Below are 18087 nucleotides of genomic sequence, written 5' to 3'. Positions count from 1 at the left end.
AGGAAGGGAAGAAGAGGCTCACATGAACCCATTCACATCAACGGGATGGCTGTTGAGCCTGTCTCATCCTTCAAGTTCCTGGGGACCCACATTTCGGAGGACCTATCCTGGACCACCAACACCTCTAGCCTGGTCAAGAAGGCTCACCAGCGCCTCTTCTTCTTGAGAACACTTAAGAAGAACCAGCTGTCCTCAGCCATCCTGGTGAACTTCTATCGCTGCACAATAGAAAGCATACTAACCAACTGTGTCACAGTCTGGTACGGAAACTGCTCTGTTGCTGAGTGTAAGGCACAGCAGCGGGTGGTAAAAACTGCCCAGCGCATTATAGGGACTCCACTTCCAGACATTGAGGACATCCAGAAGAAACAATGTATGCGTCGAGCACGCAATATTCTAAAGAATGACTCTCATCCCGCCCACAAACTGTTCTCACTCCTGCCTTCCGGTAGGCGCTTTAGGTGTCCCAGGTCAAGAACCAGCAGACTGAGGAACAGTTTCTTTCCCAGAGCGGTCTCCTTATTGAACTCTGCCCCCCACTGACACCTTTGCCCCCCTCACACACCCCTATACTCTCTCCATTACCATTGCACTATTTCATACTTATTGTACTACACTGTACATAACTATTTGAAAAGCAAATATCCTTTGCACAATACATTTGTAAATTTCTGATTACATATATATCTGTACATGTCTATTTGTAAATTCCTGTTTATAGAATATAGCAACCTGTACATTGTTCATATCTATCTGCAAATTCCTGATTACAGTTAATAGCAACTTGTATATATTGTTCATCTATTTGTAAATCTGATTATAGTTACTAGCAATCTGTATATTATGCTCACAGTATATCAATCTGTAAATATTACCCATAGTTCTCCTTGCACATATCCCTTTTAAATGCACTTATAACTTATACCTTTATCCTGCACTTACTGCTTATTGCACTCCTGGTTAGACCTAATGTGACCTAATTACTACATGTGTAATGACAATAAAGTTGAATCTAATCTAAAATCTAATCTAAAAGTCCATGCCGTGGTTTTCAATTAATCTGTAAAAATAATATCCCCTTTTTCAAATCAAGCCGTTCTCAGATGCCTGTCGGTGTGCCGTCACACCGACAGAGGCTGCACCCGCGATAATTGACTGACATGAGCTCTTACCTCAGACCAGCTGTCACAGTCCAGTAACTTTCCTTGTTTCGATGCCGAAGCAGGGATGTAAGTTAGACAAGAATATCTCCGATTGAGCGATTGAGGTGTTTTGTTGCTGGATGTAATAATGAACATAGTGGTCGTCATTTACTCCCGACATCTGAGCCGCTGAAGATGCAGTGGATTAAATTTTTTTGTGAATGGAATGCGCTTCCCGATCTACATATATCCGTCTATGTTTGCGCGAATCATTCGTGATCCAGCTTCACTTACAGCAGAAGTGTGTATAAGGGTTTTTTTATGAATCTTTGCAAACGCCTTTCCTTTTAACGTGGTAGTTAGGAGGTTACGCGGCTAAATGCGGCTAAAGTAAACAAGATCGTCACTCCACAGAGAGAAGAGAGGGGTGGGGTGAGCAGAGCTCATTTGCATTTAAAGGAACAACCCCTTAGAATTAGATGATTTTTGCAGAGCTCATTTTGACAAGGTAAAAAGGGTGTTTTTTTTACAAAACCATTGAGAATTTTTAATCAAAGTATATTAGAGGCTTTTCATTAAGACCCTTGAGAATCATATCAACTTGTGGAAAATGGGCATCCGAAGACCCCTTTAAGAATTGTGTGAGATTTGTGAGAATTGTGAGATTATTTGCTGTCACATTGTCACACTTTAATGGATGTTTGAGAAAACCATGCGGTAACAGAGTAACATTGTTTTGTCTCTCCTAAAGCAAGGCAGTCAGAGAATTCTTATGTCTGGATGACCCACCTACTGCTTTTGACAATGTTAGAGACAGATGGGTAAGCCTGCTTACTTAATTCTTTTGCATTCAGACAAATATGATGCATCCAGTTGTCTGAACACACCAACTTACAAGTACATCCCTGACCACACACAAAAATAAATAACACAATGGACTAATCCATTTCTCCCGTTGTTCCTACTGAAGGCCTTCTGTGAGACACTGGGAGGGACCAACTGTTGCTATCAAAGAGACTTAATGGACAACGAGTCCCCGAGAAATGTCCTGCTGCACAAAGAGCTCCAAATTAGCCAGCCTGAGAGAACAAAGAAGTAATGTAGCAACATGACCTATTTGTGGGTTGCTTAGGAAACAGGGACAAGCAGGTGGATTTCTGGTCTTCTGGCTGAAACTAAGGGCTCCAAAATGATTCTTATGCTCAAGGAAATTAAGTCTAATTGGATTAAGTGCTGCACAAAATGCAGCCTGTACCAGCAATGCTAATTGCTTTTAGCAATACTGAAGTGTCATGCCCATTTAAATTTTTAATGTAATTTGTTTTATATTTGTATTAGATTAGCAGATTTTTAATGCAACATACAGAAAAAAATCTTTTAACCCTGTAAAACCTGATATATTAAGTAATAGTCAGAAATATGCTTTTTATGGAACAGTTTATTGAACCTTTAGAAAAAAATGATTTAAAGGAGAAGTCCACTTCCAGAACAAACACTGACAGATAATGTAATCACCCCTTGTCATCCATGATGTTCATGTCTTTCTTCAGCTGTAAAGAAAGAAAGGGAAATATTTTAGGATTTTTTTTTTAATGCACTGGTATGGTGCCCCGATTTTTAACTTCCAAAATGCAGTTTAAATGCGGCTTCAAACGATCCCAAATGTGGTTGTAACCGATCCCAGCCGAGGAAGAAGGGTCTTATCTAGTGAAACGATCATTATTTACATAAAAATAATACAATTTATATACTTTTTAGAGGGGTCATCGGATGCCCATTTTCCACAAGGTGATATAATTCTTTAGGGTCTTAATGAAAAGTATCTAATATACTTTGGTTAAAAATTCTCAATGGTTGTGTAAAACAACACCCTTTTTACATTGCCAAAATCAGCTCTGCAAAAATTATCTCATTCTGGTCGAAGCTGCTTTAAATGCAAATGAGCTCTGCTCACTCCGCCCCTCTCCTCTCTCTGTGGAGTGACGAGCCTGTTTACTTTAGCCGCATTTAGCCACGTTTAGCCGCTAAACTTGCTAACTAGCACATTATTAGGAAAGGCGATCGCAAAGATTCATAAAAAAACCCTTATACTCACTCAAGTGTAGATCAGGGAGGCACATTCCCTTCACAAACAATCGTAATCCACTGTATCTTCAGCAGCTCAGATGTCGGGAGTCTCAATCACTAAATTCTTGTCTAACTTGCATCCCTGCTCCGGCATCAAAACATGGAGGTTGAACTGTTACAGCTGATCTGAGGTAAGATGCTCATGTCAATCAACTATTGTGGGAGCGGCCTCTGGTGGTGTACGTGACGCCTCACTGACAGGCATCTGAGAATGGCTCGATTTGAACAAGGGGATAATTATTTAATGTCAAACACTCGTCTTGTCTTGCTCTGCCTGAACTGCTTTTTCCAGTTCATGACAGTTAGGGTATGTCGAAAAACTCCCATCTCATGTTCTCCCTCAACTTTAAAATCATCCTATATCGCTGTTTTACCTTTTTGTTAAGGGTGTTTGATCTTCTTTGCATGTTCACTTTGCAAAGACTGGACTGCAGCGATGTAGGATGATTTTGAAATGATTTTTGAAGTTGAGGGAGAAAATATGAGTTTTCTGACATACCTTAACTGTCTTGAACCATAATACACAGAGTTCAGGAAGAGCAAGACAAGATGAGCATTTGAGATTAAAAAGTATTTAAATTGTATTATTTTTATAAAAATAATTAATTGTTTCGCTAAATAATACCCTTCTTCCTTGGCTGAGATCGTTTACAACCGCATTTGGTATCGTTTGAAGCTGCATGGAAATTGCATTTTGGAAGTTCAAAATCGGGGCACCATACCAGTCCATTATATGGAGAAAAATCCTGAAATGTTTCCTTCAAAAAACATAATTTCTTTAGGGCTGAAGAAAAAAAGACATGAACATCTTGGATGACAAGGGGGTGAGTAAATTATCTGTAATTTTTTGTTCTGCAAGTGGACTTCTTTAAGTTGAATTAAGTTGCATGATTATTGTAGGTGAAATCCACCCTAATGTCATTCCATAAATGCTCCATTAAGTACTCAAGCTGATCAAGACTGTACCCCTGGATTAACATCAACTTTTCCCTGTTTAACTCCATACAGTGGCTTGTATAGAACACAAGAGGAACTGAACAAAGAGCCCAGAGACTTTTTAACAGCACAGGAATATAAAGAAGTGGAAAGAGACAACCTCAGGAGACCAAATAAAAGGTAATTATACGTGTCTAACATATAATTGATTCTTTTTCCACTTAATCCCTTTGGAATGAATCCTAGATGAGTGTTATTATTTACATAAACATCCTATAATTTTACTGAGAAACAGGACATGTCTTGGGAACATTTGGTCTTATTACATTGCTTGTATATCTCTCTTCAGTTCCGAACTGGGGTTCATAAGGGGTCACGGAGCATGCTGGTGCGGATCAGCAACTGAGAGTCCAGAAAAGCACAGTTCTGTAGGACTGTTCCAAGAACCCCGTCAAATAAATTAAAAGAAAGGGGGGGAAAGCAACTACAGGGCACTTTCTTCAAATCTTCTGTTTGTTCTTAATCCATAATAAGTTTTGTTTATTTTGGATAAATCAAAATCAATTAGTATCAGAAAATGATTTGGAGCACAAACACTTTTAATGCCTTAACTAAAAGATGTTCTTTAAAAGATTTAATGATGTGTGTCAGTACGTGTGTGATCAGTTTGTTTTATAGAGATTTTACAGACCATCTCTTTCAAACTCTCACTTGGACTATAACAGCCAAAGTAGTAACGTCACTTGCTCTCCGATAAAATCTTGTTTACAATTTTCTGTTTGTTACACAGATTTTTGACTTCTGTTTTGGATTACTAACATTTGGGTACTGGCTTTGAGATTTGGATTCCGGAATAAACTGATACACTCTGATTCTTCTGATTCATACAGAAACATGATCGCAAATGTGTCATCAATCCAAAGACTGTAAAACTTCTCAGAAAAAGAAAAGAAACAAAGAGTACTTCCACGCATTACTTATGTGAATGTTTTATTCATGCATGTATTGTATGTGGTAGAGATTTTTTCTGTCACATTTGATAATTGAATCAACTGTTCTAGTGCAACTGGTTGTCTGTCACACAACATGTAGAAAAAATCAGTGTTGACCAGCATGATCTTTCTGGTGAAGCTGGTTGAGCTAGTTAAGAAGCCTAGTTGGGTAGCCTATACTATGCAGCATCTAAAAAGTTAGCATTTACCCTGGTGCCCTTGAAAAAAAGCTTTTGCACAGATCTTACTTCAGACATTTCTTCAAAAAACCCATTGTCTTTAGGATGATGGTACTAAAATGCTAACTGGTTTCAGGTTTTGGCCTACAAAAATACGTTATCCCTGCAGCACTCTATTTTGCTGTAATTAAATGCGAATGAAGTTTGAAAGATAGTGCCACCGTGACAAATATCTGTAGCTGTCCACTTGGTGTAGCGGTAAACTCAGTCTGTCAGCCTAATTTGTAAAAACACAAGGTCTAATGTGTGGATAAACGTTTCCACCAACTACATTAGGTTTTCATTTATAAGAAGATTGCCTACAATATAGTTTTGGCTTGTGACAGCTGATAATAAAGATGAGAAGAATTATATGCTTCAGTTCAAATAAAGCTGTCTCTGTGGTGTTCGGTCTTAAGCCGCTTTTCCACTATCGGCCGAACCGTTCTCTTTGCATAACTGTTTAATTTTTTTAAATCTAATATTTACTTCGTTAAATAACAGAAAAAGAGCAAGGCAGCCTTTAGGCCCTGTATTTTTAGAGATGTCTGCCCCATGATTCCTTTGTCCGGTGTTGAACATCCTTGTGTGATGTGCTACATGTGTCCTGCCTGCCTGTGTAACCCTTTGAATGTCTATCAAAGCAGTGGTTCTCAATCCTGGTCCTGGGGGCCCCCTGCTCTGCACATTTTGCATCTCTCCCTTAACACACCTGATTGAGATCATCAGCTCATTAGGAGAGAGATCCACGAACTGAACTAACGAGCTGATGATCTCAATCAGGTGTGTTTAATAAGGGAGACATGCAAAATGTGCAGAGCAGGGGGCCCCCAGGACCAGGATTGAGAACCACTGCTTTGATAGACATTCAAAGGGTTACACAGGCAGGCAGGACACATGTAGCACATCACACAAGGATGTTCAACACCGGACAAAGGAATCATGGGGCAGACATCTCTAAAAATACAGGGCTTAACGAGGCACAGGTGAATCAGATGAGACAATCAATGAGAGGGAGAAACTAGGTCATAGGGAGCACATGGGGAGAAAAACACACGCAGACAGTCTATGGGCGTGACAGACTCGTACACTACCAGCCAGAAGTCTTTGAACAGTAAGATTTTTAAAGGGATGCCCATTTTCCACAAGTTGATATGATTCTTTAGGGTCTTAATGAAAAGTCTATATCATGCTTCGGTTAAAATTTCTCAATGGTAGTGTAAATAACACTCTTTTTACCTTGTCAAAATCAGCTCTTCAAAAATCAGCCTGTTCTGGTGGATGTTGCTTTAAATGTTAATGAGCTCAGCTTGCCCCGCCTCTCTCTTCGCTCTGTGGAGTGACGAGCCTGTTTACTTTAGCCGCATTTAGCCACGTTTAGCCACGAAACTTGCTAATTAGTATGTTGTTAGAAAAGCCGATTGCAAAGATTCATAAAAAACCCTTATACTCACTTCTGCTGTAAGTGAAGCTGGATCATGAATGATTTGTGCGAACATAGACGCATTTATGGAGATCAGGAGGCATATTCGCTTCACAAACAAAAGTCATCCACTGCATCTTCAGAAGTTCAGATCTCGGGAGTAAATGATGACTACTATGTTCATTATTACATCCAACAACAGAACACCTCAGTCACTTAGGAGCCATTCTTGTGTACGTCCCTGTTCCGACATCGAAACAATGGTCATCGGACTGTTACAGCTCATCAGGGCAGGTCATGGGAGCAGCCATAAGATGCTGAGAATAGCTTGTTTTGAAAATTGTGTCCGATGGCCCCTTTAATGTTTTTTTTTTTTTTTTTTTTTTTTTTTTAATAAGTCTCTTATGCTCACCAAGCCTGCATTTATATGATCCAAAGTACAACAAAAACAGTAATGTTTTGAAATATTTTTACTATTTAAAATAACTGTTTTCTATTTGAATGTATTTTAAAGTGTAATTTATTCCTGTGATTTCAAAACCGAATTTTTAGTATCATTACTCAAGTCGCATGATCCATCAGAAATCATTCTAATATTCTGATTTGCAGCTCAAAAACATTTATTATTATTATTTTGTTGAAAACAGAGTAGAATTTTTAGTGTATGTTACAAAAGCTTTTTATTTTAGATAAATGCTGATCTTTGGATGTTTCAATTCATCAAAGAATCCTGAAAAAAATGTTCTCAACATTGATAATAATAATAATAATAATAATAATAATAATAATAATAATAAATGTTTCTTGAACAGCAAATCAGCGTACTAAAATTATTTTTGAAGGATCATGTGAGACTGAAGACTGGAGTAATGATGCTGAAAATTTAGCTTTGATCACAGGAATAAATTACATTTTAAAATATATTCAAATGGAAAGCATTTTAAATAGTAAAAATATTTCACAATATTTCTGCTATTGCTGTATTTTGGATCAAATAAACACAGGCTTGGTGAGCAGAAAAAAATCTTTAAAAAAGATTAAAAATCTTACTGTTCAAAAAAACGTTTGACTGGTAGTGTAACCAGCTACCTCAAGACTGCTGCAGAACAATAGCAGAATAACGGACCCGCCACACTGCAAAAATTGTTCATGGTTTGAGGAACACAACAAGAGTTCAAAGTATTGCCTTGGTCTCCAAATACAGATCCCAATATGATTGAGCATCTATGGGATTGACAAAATTCAATCCAAGAAGGCCCCACCTTACAACTTTTACTTACTTAAAGGATCTGCTGCTTATATCTTGGTGCCAGAAACCACAGGACACATTCAGAGCTCTTGTAAAGCCCATGTCCCACAGCATCAGAGCTGTTTTGGCAGCACAAGGGGAACCTACATGAAATTTGGCAGGTGGTTTTTAATGTTGTGGCTGATCAGTGTAAAACATTAATGAAGTTAACTTGAAGATGAAGACTTCATGTCTTGTAAATAATCTTAGACATGCCATGATAGCCATCTCTGTTAAAGGTCAGTAAGATTATTTCACTGATTTGTGTGAAATTATGCACAGTAAATAATTAATCATTTGCAATGTTCCCTGCATGATTTAAATATCATTTAAATGTCTTAAATCTGTTCTTGATTAATAGCACACCAAAAGGTGCAACGATCACAATAATAAACCTTCTGTCTCTGGAAATGTTCAAGGAAAATGTAAACTCATCTTCCTTTGCAGAGTTTCTCTCAAAAAGGCTTTGTTTTAGTTCATATATTTAATGCTAACATGTCTTGAAGGGTTTAGTGATTTCTGGCCACTGTAACTGAGTGGAAAGCAAACACACTGTCATCTGCAATCACTGGATGACAAATAACACAGCCTGCTAAAGTCACACACGTGTATATGATCCAATGAGCAATTCCACTTATCCCTGAGGATAAAGCTATCAGATTTTATCTCCCAGACACTATTAGACTCAGATACACCCTTACTTTACACTCTTCACGCTCTCCATAGATCACTAGAATAGCTGTAGACGTTCAGCAGTAGTGAAATACAACACAATGGCCACATGATGTTTCCTTTATGGTGTTTTCACAGAAAGCTGGGGGCCTGATGAACATGATACTGCTAGATAAGTACTCATGAGCCAAGTCTTGGTTTTGTGAAATGAGCAAAGGCGATTCTGTGAGCTGGCGGGATCATGGGGTCACCTCTGTTGTGTGTCTCCAAAATTAGCAACAGATAAAGCCTGGACTTGCTTAAGTTTTCCGTCAATGTTGCTTTAAATTTAAGCAAGCACTTTTCAGAAGTAATCCTGCTCACAGAATCCTTCGATCTTGGTCAGTCACGGAACAAATAATGGCAAGTGAATCAGTACAAAAAACAGTATTAAAACGAACTCGCTGTTCCATTTGGCAGTAACATCAAAGATGTCCTGCTTTCTAGTTTATCCACAGTTCATCTCAATATAATAAAAGTCCATATCATTTGCTCATGAATGCTGCATGTGTTTTAGACGCTGTGATGTAATACAACAATATACTTCATTTTTAAGCTTGTTTTAGAACAGTAAGCCTGCACAAATTCGCAAGAAATCTGTGCGTCACAGAAAAACCCTCAGTTCTTATCTCTTCACGGCATGTTAAACCACAATTGGTCACGACGCTTTGTGAAAAATTAAATGCAGAGAAATGGCACAAAACATGCCATTGATTAGCAAGAAGCAAACGTGGTAACAGTTTGCATATGTGCATTACTCAAATCTGCGAGAAAGAATGAAAATCTTTTAAAGTCATTTTTACTGGTCGCTGCATGGGCTGATTTAGTATTTCATGGGAAACATTTTATGACACCGAAATGTCGACATCTGTATGTTTAAAACCATATGCATTTAGCCTAGGCAGGAGATATGGCACCATGGAATCCCAAAGTAAGTAAATAAATAAATGATGTTTAGAGAGAGATAATGTATTTTGGGGAACTTTTCCAGTGCAGAACTTTTTTCTTCAGTGTCTGCCTGCTTAATTTGAGTGGGAAAAAAGATTACGCCCTCATGCAACATAAAAGGAACACAATGTACTGAACATACATCTCTCTCATGCACGCGTTGTGCGCTACATGCTTGTAAGATAATGCACTGCACATTGCAGACTCCTGCAGTTTAATGCATGCTTTAATAGGGCCTTCAAGCATTGGACAGATGTGGATGAGAATCACAAAATGCAAAATGGTACTTAAATGCAAAGATACGGCAGATTTATTGCTTTGCAGTCTTAAGGCCCATTCACACTAAGGACGATCATAATAAAGAAAATGTTAAAAAAAAGTCCACTCTATAACTTTAATGATAACTGCACAGAAGAATGATATCATTGGAATCACTTTCAGAACAATTCAGTCAGTTGAGCTGACTTACTGCTTTAGGTTGTTATTTCATAACTCAGGAGATTTCAGAGAGTCTCAGTGGTTAACATTCCATAAGATTCCGTACATTTGTGACCTACATTACAATACCATCAGTAAACAAACAAACAAACAAAGAAGAAAGCTCAAATCATGTGCTGGAAGAACATAAGAGGTTTTTGAGTTCTGATTGAAATCTCTGACTTTGGGCAAATCGTTCAGAGCTGTGGCGTATTTGGCCCTATCATGTCTGGTAATTCACCAAAAAAGTTATGTAACATCTTTTTTTTTTCTTTTCACATGTCAAGTCAAAAGCCCTGGTGTATAATGAATTACACTGTATGTCATAACTGCAATTACTTTAGTGCATTATCTTTGAAATCAATATCAAATGGCTCAGTGTACTGTCAGATTAACAAAGTCTGGCTGATTTAGGAAACCATTCAGGGAAACAACAAAACAAGGCAAAATATCACACGAGTAGACATGAGATATGGCTGTATATTGGCACGGCTGTGATTCGACCACACGTAATCACAGATTACGATATACAGCCATATCTCAAGTCTACGAGAGTGATATTGCATTTGTACAATAGTTTGACAGCACAAGTGTGTAAATACATAAGAAACAACAGCTGAGTGTCTTTAAAAACCTTCTTTTGTGTAGAACTACTTCCTTGGATCACGGATTCAAATCTAAAGTTGACATTTTAACAGCTGAACCCAAGCCTCCATTACTAATTCCAAAATGTCACTTTAGAACTTGGAGCGAAGGAACATTGACTTTATTGAAAGCTTATTGTATTTAGCTATTGTGGCGGGAGGAGCAAAACGACAGACACAGTGGGCGTGACGTCAGGCCTCGGAGAGGCTTTTATTAAACAATATAAACAAAAGTGTCCAAAAAGGGGAAATAAGTGTCCAAAATAAATAGGGGATCTGGTGTCCTCGACGTGCAGGGGTTCCATGAAGGAGGGGCAGTGTTCAGAAGGGAAGGGTCCAGGTAAGGGGCGGAGTCCGGCGGCTGCACTCGCTCCCCGCCAAGGTCCGCGGCTTCCTTTAGCGGCTTCATCCACCTTTCATCACGGCACTTCCTGAGGTGGGTAAATCGGCCTAGCATCCTAGCCCGCAGCCCTCGGGGTGTGGCTTCACGTCGATCATTTTCGGCAGCGCTCGTCCCTCTACGCTCCCTTCCTGGACCCACGAGGACACCAGCGTGCATGCACGGGGAAGAGACCGGTCTCCCGAGGAGAGGCGCGCTCGGCATTTTAACAGCAGCGGTGATGAGGCTTCATTCACATCAGGTGTGCCTCATCACACGCCGCCAGACCTGGCTGTTTCAGCGCCCCTCCTCTCTCGCATGCCCACTCCCGTCGGGAACCTGCTGAAGGGCGGCGATTACGGACGGGGTGACGATGATAGTTAGGGAGGAGGCAGCAGACTCGTCACACTATGTATTTAGCTATGTATTATGTGTAGCAGAGTAGAGAGAGAGATGGACTGAGCGAGTGTGATTACCTGAATCTGATACAGCATTCATTCTTCAGCTCAGTCTCATATTCACAATAAAAATATTAGTTTTTTTTTCGTATATTTTTTAATGTAAAAGTGTTTACCGCTGACTCATAAAAACTCGTCTCTTGTTTCCATCTAATGGCAGAACAATGTAACTAAAATCACCATAACAAACACGTGTTTCTCAGTACTGAACATTAGTATTAAATACCATGTTAAGTATGTAAGTATGTTGAGTTATTGATGTTTTTAGGCAACAGTAAATATACACTGCTATACAAGCTGCACATTGACTACTCTAAAATATATCCAAGTTTCTTTTTTTATGGTATTGTCCCTTGAGAAGATATACTAAAATGACTGCTGAAATGTGAGGGATGTACTCACTTTTGTGAGATACTGTATATATATATATGTATATATAGTAAATTACTATTTCATTCTTTCAACTGTAAAAAAAAAAGAAGAAAAAAACAAGTGTGAAATTATACATCCCGCTGTCCTTGAACATTACACTCCCTTTTCTGAGGCTTCCTTGAACAGCTTTTCTCGAATTGGCAGTCATTTCTTGGACAGACTACCAGAAGTGTATACAGAAAACATCTGTAAGTAGTCTTCTTGTACTCCTTATACTCTTTGTAAACACTGAATCCACTCAGTACTGATCATGAATCATCTCGTAAATCAATTCTATGAATCATGTTTTTAATTATCTTCCGACTTGATTAGTGTCTATGTCCTGGATGTGCTTGATCGCTGCGTGTATTGAATGTTACTTTGTTACAATGTCACATGCAATTTACAAACACATGCATTTATGGTCTGCACTTTCACATACAACATTGAACATATTCCACAACAGAAAAAAGGCCAGGGGGTGGGGGGGGAGGGGCAAACTCAAATAGTGATGTGCATTAGATTTCATGAAAAGTACTGAAAGAGAAGCACTGAGAATTTTTTACAGCGAGAGAAAAAAAATTAAAGATAAAGTCTAATTTAATTACAGAGAATTAAATAAATAACTAAGGTAGGAAATACTATGGTTGTAACGGAGTGACAGATGCGTGAAGCGGGCAGATCCATCTGCATTGTAACGCCAAGCCAGCAGAGGGAGCTCTCACCCTAGGACTGCCTGCATGCTCCCTCTGCTGCTTCTACTGTTACTTCCTGTTTGACACTATTTAAAGACTGACCATTGTTTGCCTGATTGGACTGACTTCACGGCATTCGACCCACTGCCTGTATTATTACTCTGCTGTTTGGATTACGTTTACGTTTTGGACTGCTTTTCCAGTTATTGACCCTCTGCCTGTTTCCTCGTGTATGTTTGCTGTTGTTTCTAATAAACTTCTGCGAATGGATTCTACTTCTGCCTCAGTGTCCACGTTACAGAATACTTCGCCTCCTATGAATCCAGCGGAAGTTACAAATACACGACCAACCATGGACCCAGCAGATCGTCTCATCAGTCTCCGACAAGGAAACCATCCAATAGAGGATTATGTAACCGACTTCTGTGAACTGTGCTATCAGGTGAACTTTAATGATACATCCCTTAAAGATCTCTTCTGTTTTGGCTTATGTAAGGACATTTCATATCTGATGCCACGCAATACCCCACATTGGACTCTTGAAAGTTACATAGATCTTGCACTCCGGTTAAGCGGCTCACCATACACTGTTGGGATTGCGGACGAGGGACCCCGCAATCCCGCAGTAACCACCACACCACAGCCAGCTCAAGTCACGTCCACCAAGCCAAAGCCTGTTCACGTCATGCCTGCCACGCCACAGCCAGCTCAAATCACGTCCACTAAGCCAAAGCCTGTTCACGTCATGCCTGCCAAGCCAAGGCATGTTCAAGCCACATCCACCAAGCCAAAGCCTTCTCACGCCACGCCTGCCGCTCCAGGGCTTGCTCACGCCACGCCTGCCGCTCCAGGGCCTGCTCACGCCACGCCTGCCAATCCAGGGCCTGCTCACGCCACGCCTGCCGCCCGTCCAGAGTCTGCACCCGTCATGGCCGCCCTCCCACAACCAGTCCACAAAATGGCCGCCATCCCAGAGCCAGTCCACAAGATGGCCGCCGTCCCAGAGCCAGTCCACAAGATGGCCGCCATCCCAGAGTCAGTCCACAAGATGGCCGCCATCCCCAAACCTGTTCACAAGATGGCTGCCATTCCAGAGCCAGTCCACAAGATGGCTGCCTTCCCCAAGCCAGTTCACAAGATGGCCGCCATCCCAGAGCCACACCACATGATGGCACATATACTGGACTCACCCCTCATGGCCGTATGGGCAGCTAAAATGGCAGCTACCCCTGATTCCAGTCAAGTTGCAGCTGTGTCAAGTCAAGTTGCAGCTGTGTCTCCTGTGTCAAGTCAAGCTACAGTAGCTGCTCCAAAGTCCAAGGCTTCCAAGTCAAGTCCAGTTCCAGGGTCAAGTCCAGTTCCTGGGTCAAGTCCAGTTCCAGAGCCCGGCCAAGCAACAGAGCCCGGCCAAGCAACAGAGTCAAGTCAAGCAACAGAGTCAAGTCAAGCAACAGAGTCAAGTCAACCAACAGAGTCAAGCAAGGACACAGCTGTTCCCCATGAATCAAGCCAATATACAGCTGTTGTTCTCCACGAGTCAAGCCAAGATACAGCTGTTGTTCTCCACGAGTCAAGTCAAGACACAGCTGTTGTTCTCCACAAACCAAGCCAATATACAGCTGTTGTTCTCCACGAGTCAAGCCAAGATACAGCTGTTGTTCTCCACGAACCAAGCCAAGTTACAGCTGTTCTCCATGAGTCAAGCCAAGTCACAGCTGTGCCCCACGAGTCAAGCCAAGTCACAGCTGTTGTTCCTGAGTCAAGCCATGTTGTTCCTGAGTCAAGCCATGTTGTTCCTGAGTCAAGCCAATTTGCAGCAGATCTTCACGAGTCAAGTCAAATGGCTGCTGTCTTCCCTGAGCCAAGTCAAGTTGCGGCTATCGTCCATGAGCCAAGCCAAGACACGGTTGTTCTTCATGAGCCAAGTCAAGTTGCGGCTGTTGTCCAGAAGCCAAGCTAAGCTGCAATTGATCTTCATGAACCAAATCAAGCCACGGCAGGCCTCCCCCGAGTCAAGTCCAGCAACAGCAGGCCTCCCCGAGTCAAGTCCGGCCACGGCAGGCCTCCCCCGAGTCAAGGCAGGAAACTGTTGTCCTACTAAAACCTCACCAGGTCCCCTCTAACCTTCTCAAACCACCTCCCATATTAGCTGACCTTGCAGAGCCCACGCTCCCAAACCACGCAGAGCCCACGCTCCCAAGCCACAAGTCCATAATATCCACACCCTCAAGGTCACCAGACATCCCACTATCTACTGTGCTGCCTGTAATGGCCGTAGCCATTTTCAGTGTGTGGGCTGCACACTATGTTCCAGAGGCCTCACCTGTCCACGAGTCTGCTCCAGAAGCTTCGTCTGTCCACAAGTCTGCTCCAGAAGCTTTGTCTATCCACGAGTCTATGCCAGAAGCCTCTCTGGTCCAAGAGTCTGCGCCAATGCCCCCAGAAGTGGCAGCTCCGGCTGCAGAACCTCCTAAAGGGGTGGCGTTTCCCCACGGACTCTCTGCCTGTCCTGTCACGGCCATGAAGGCTATTTATAACTTCCCTGCCACACCTGCCCAAGCATCTGCGCCCATGCCCCCAGAGGTGTCAGCGCAAGCTGTAGATCCTCCTATGGGGGCGGCGTCCCATGGTGAATTCTCTGCCCGCCATGTCGCAACCAAGAAGGCCAATATTGAACTCTCTGCCTGTCATGCCACGGCCAAGGAAATCATTCATGTACACACCGCTCAGCTATGCATGTCATTAGTCCCACTGTGGATTTCTCTGCTCCTGTCTGCTCTGCCTGCTCTGCCCGCCCTGCAACGGCTCCCTGTTCTGCCTGCTCTGCCTGCCTCGCCATGGCGTCCTGTTCTGCCTGCTTTGCCTGCCTCGCCATGGCTCCCAGCTCTACGTGCTCTGCCTGCCCCACCATGGTTCCCTACTCTGCCATTGCTCCACGGCCCAGGCCCTCCAGTACTTCACAATCTGCTACTGCTCCACGGCCCTGGTCCTCCAAAGTTTCACTGTCTGTCACTGCTCCACGGCCCAGGCCCTTCAGTGTTTCACGGTCTGCTATTGCTCCACGGCCCAGGACCTCCAGTGTTCCACTGTCTGCCACAGCTCCACGGCCCAGGACCTCCAGTGTTCCACTGTCTGCCACAGCTCCACAGTCCAGGTCCTCCAGTGCTTCACTGTCTGCCACTGCTCCATGGTCCAGGTCCTCCAGTGCTTCACTGTCTGTCCCTGCTCCACGATCCAGGTCCTCCAGTGCTTCACTGTCTGTCCCTGTTCCACGATCCAGACCCACCTGCTCTACATGGACCTGGCCCTCCGTCCCACCCCCTGTTTTGCCTCTGTTCCCCCACCCACCTGGACTGTTGTTGTTTAGAGCACCAGGAGTCGCTCCTGGGGGGGGTTCTGTAACGCCTAGCCAGCAGAGGGAGCTCTCACCCTAGGACTGCCTGCATGCTCCCTCTGCTGCTTCTACTGTTACTTCCTGTTTGACACTATTTAAAGACTGACCATGTGCTCTATACTTTGCGAAGTATTGCCAGTTCACCTGCCTTACCGAGCGTTTACCATTACTCTGTTTGATTACCTGTTGCTGTCTTGCTTTGCTTTTGGTTTGAGTTTTCGGATTACCCTTGTCGGATTGTTTGCCTGATTGGACTGACTTCACGGCATTCGACCCACTGCCTGTATTATTACTCTGCTGTTTGGATTACGTTTACGTTTTGGACTGCTTTTCCAGTTATTGACCCTCTGCCTGTTTCCTCGTGTATGTTTGCTGTTGTTTCTAATAAACTTCTGCGAATGGATTCTACTTCTGCCTCAGCGTCCACGTTACATGCATAGCTTTTACTGAAGTGAGACAGGGTCAAAACAGCAGGCAGGATCAAACATCAGCAAACAGGTATATCAGGACAGGACACAAGAGTAATCTGTGACACAGGCGAGGGTTGATCAACGGCAAACGTAATCCAGGAGGTTAGGCAAAAGGGTAATCCTATAAACATGAGAGAGATCCAGGGCAGGCAGCAAAACAGACTGGACTACATAACTAGGTGAGAATACAAAACTCAGAAAGCCAGACAAAACACAGGAGACTAGGAAATGGCTCTGTAATAATTGCTTACACTAGGAGAGTGCTAAATGCAACGTACAATACTTGACAACTAGGAAGAGGAAGTACAAAGCTTATATAGTGTGCTTGATTGGTTACAGCAGTGTGTGTCATCAGTGCAATTAATGATGGGAAAGGTAGTCCGGGGTGTGGTGCAACAGTCTGTGTAATGCAGGTGTTTCAAACTCCGGTCCTGGAGGGCCTCAGTCCTGCAGAGTTTAGATGCAACCCTAATTAAACACACCTAATCCAACTAATCAAGTCCTTCAGGCTTAATTGAAAACTGCATAGTATGTGTGTTAGAGCAAGGTTGGAACAAAACTGTGCACCCCTGGTGTAATGTGAAATGGCAAGGTGACCTCTGGTGGCGAGTGGACTGAAAGCCACGGACCGGATTTGTGACAACAATAAACATACATTTTTAATTTTTAAACAGTTTATTTATACATTTTTTCCCACCATGCCATTCAAGAATTGCTGTCATTGGTCATAAAATCTGATAACCCCGCCTCTCTACTCACACGATTGGTTGAGCCAGTGCTGCCATGCCAGCTTGGTCAGATGCTGATATTTTCAAAAGTTTTATAGCACCTTCATACATTTTATAGAGATGTATGAATCTACAAATGGATTAGTCATCCCTGCACATTTTGTGTGGAAAGCATTTCAGCATAAAAAATGACACATTTCAGCTCTACAAATAAACACAGTAATTCAGTGCTATAAAGGCAATTGCTTTGTGGCAGGTCTGTTTCACATTATGTACGCTAACGCAACAATAAATGTAACAAAAAAAACACCAAGCACTCTTGATTTTAATGTGTAATGAACAAATGTGTGAATTCAGATACGTATTGCAAAAGAGCATCTATTTCCATATAAATATTTTTTTCTATTTCTTCTAGGCTTTCTATCATTGTTTTTCACCTTATTTCACTTATGACCATCTAGTTTGCAATGTGTGATATTTAGCATTAGTCCAACTCCTAAGCTTTTATCAGTGTGAAAAAGCTAGTTGCTTAGTAACGCAATGGGGAGAACAATAACAATGTGTAAAAATGCACCTCTAAAGCCAAGAAACTAGCCACAAACATTTGCAGTCTAACCTGTTCCGGAACATTTGCTCTTTCCTGAGG

At 42.0% G+C, this 18087-nt stretch overlaps 1 long non-coding RNA gene across 1 annotated transcript; it reads left to right on the top strand.

The window, feature by feature from the left end:
- The first annotated feature begins 1731 nt into the window (after nucleotides 1-1731).
- Nucleotides 1732-5051, top strand: LOC127182888 (uncharacterized). Its single transcript, XR_007829968.1, has 4 exons — nucleotides 1732-1963; nucleotides 2113-2237; nucleotides 4278-4385; nucleotides 4555-5051. It is a non-coding gene; the product is annotated as an uncharacterized LOC127182888 (long non-coding RNA).
- Nucleotides 5052-18087: the final 13036 nt, after the last annotated feature.

This window comes from Labeo rohita, chromosome 2 (assembly GCF_022985175.1).
Source record: "Labeo rohita strain BAU-BD-2019 chromosome 2, IGBB_LRoh.1.0, whole genome shotgun sequence".
Lineage (NCBI taxonomy): Eukaryota > Metazoa > Chordata > Actinopteri > Cypriniformes > Cyprinidae > Labeo > Labeo rohita.
This window is presented reverse-complemented; position numbering and strand designations above follow the sequence as displayed.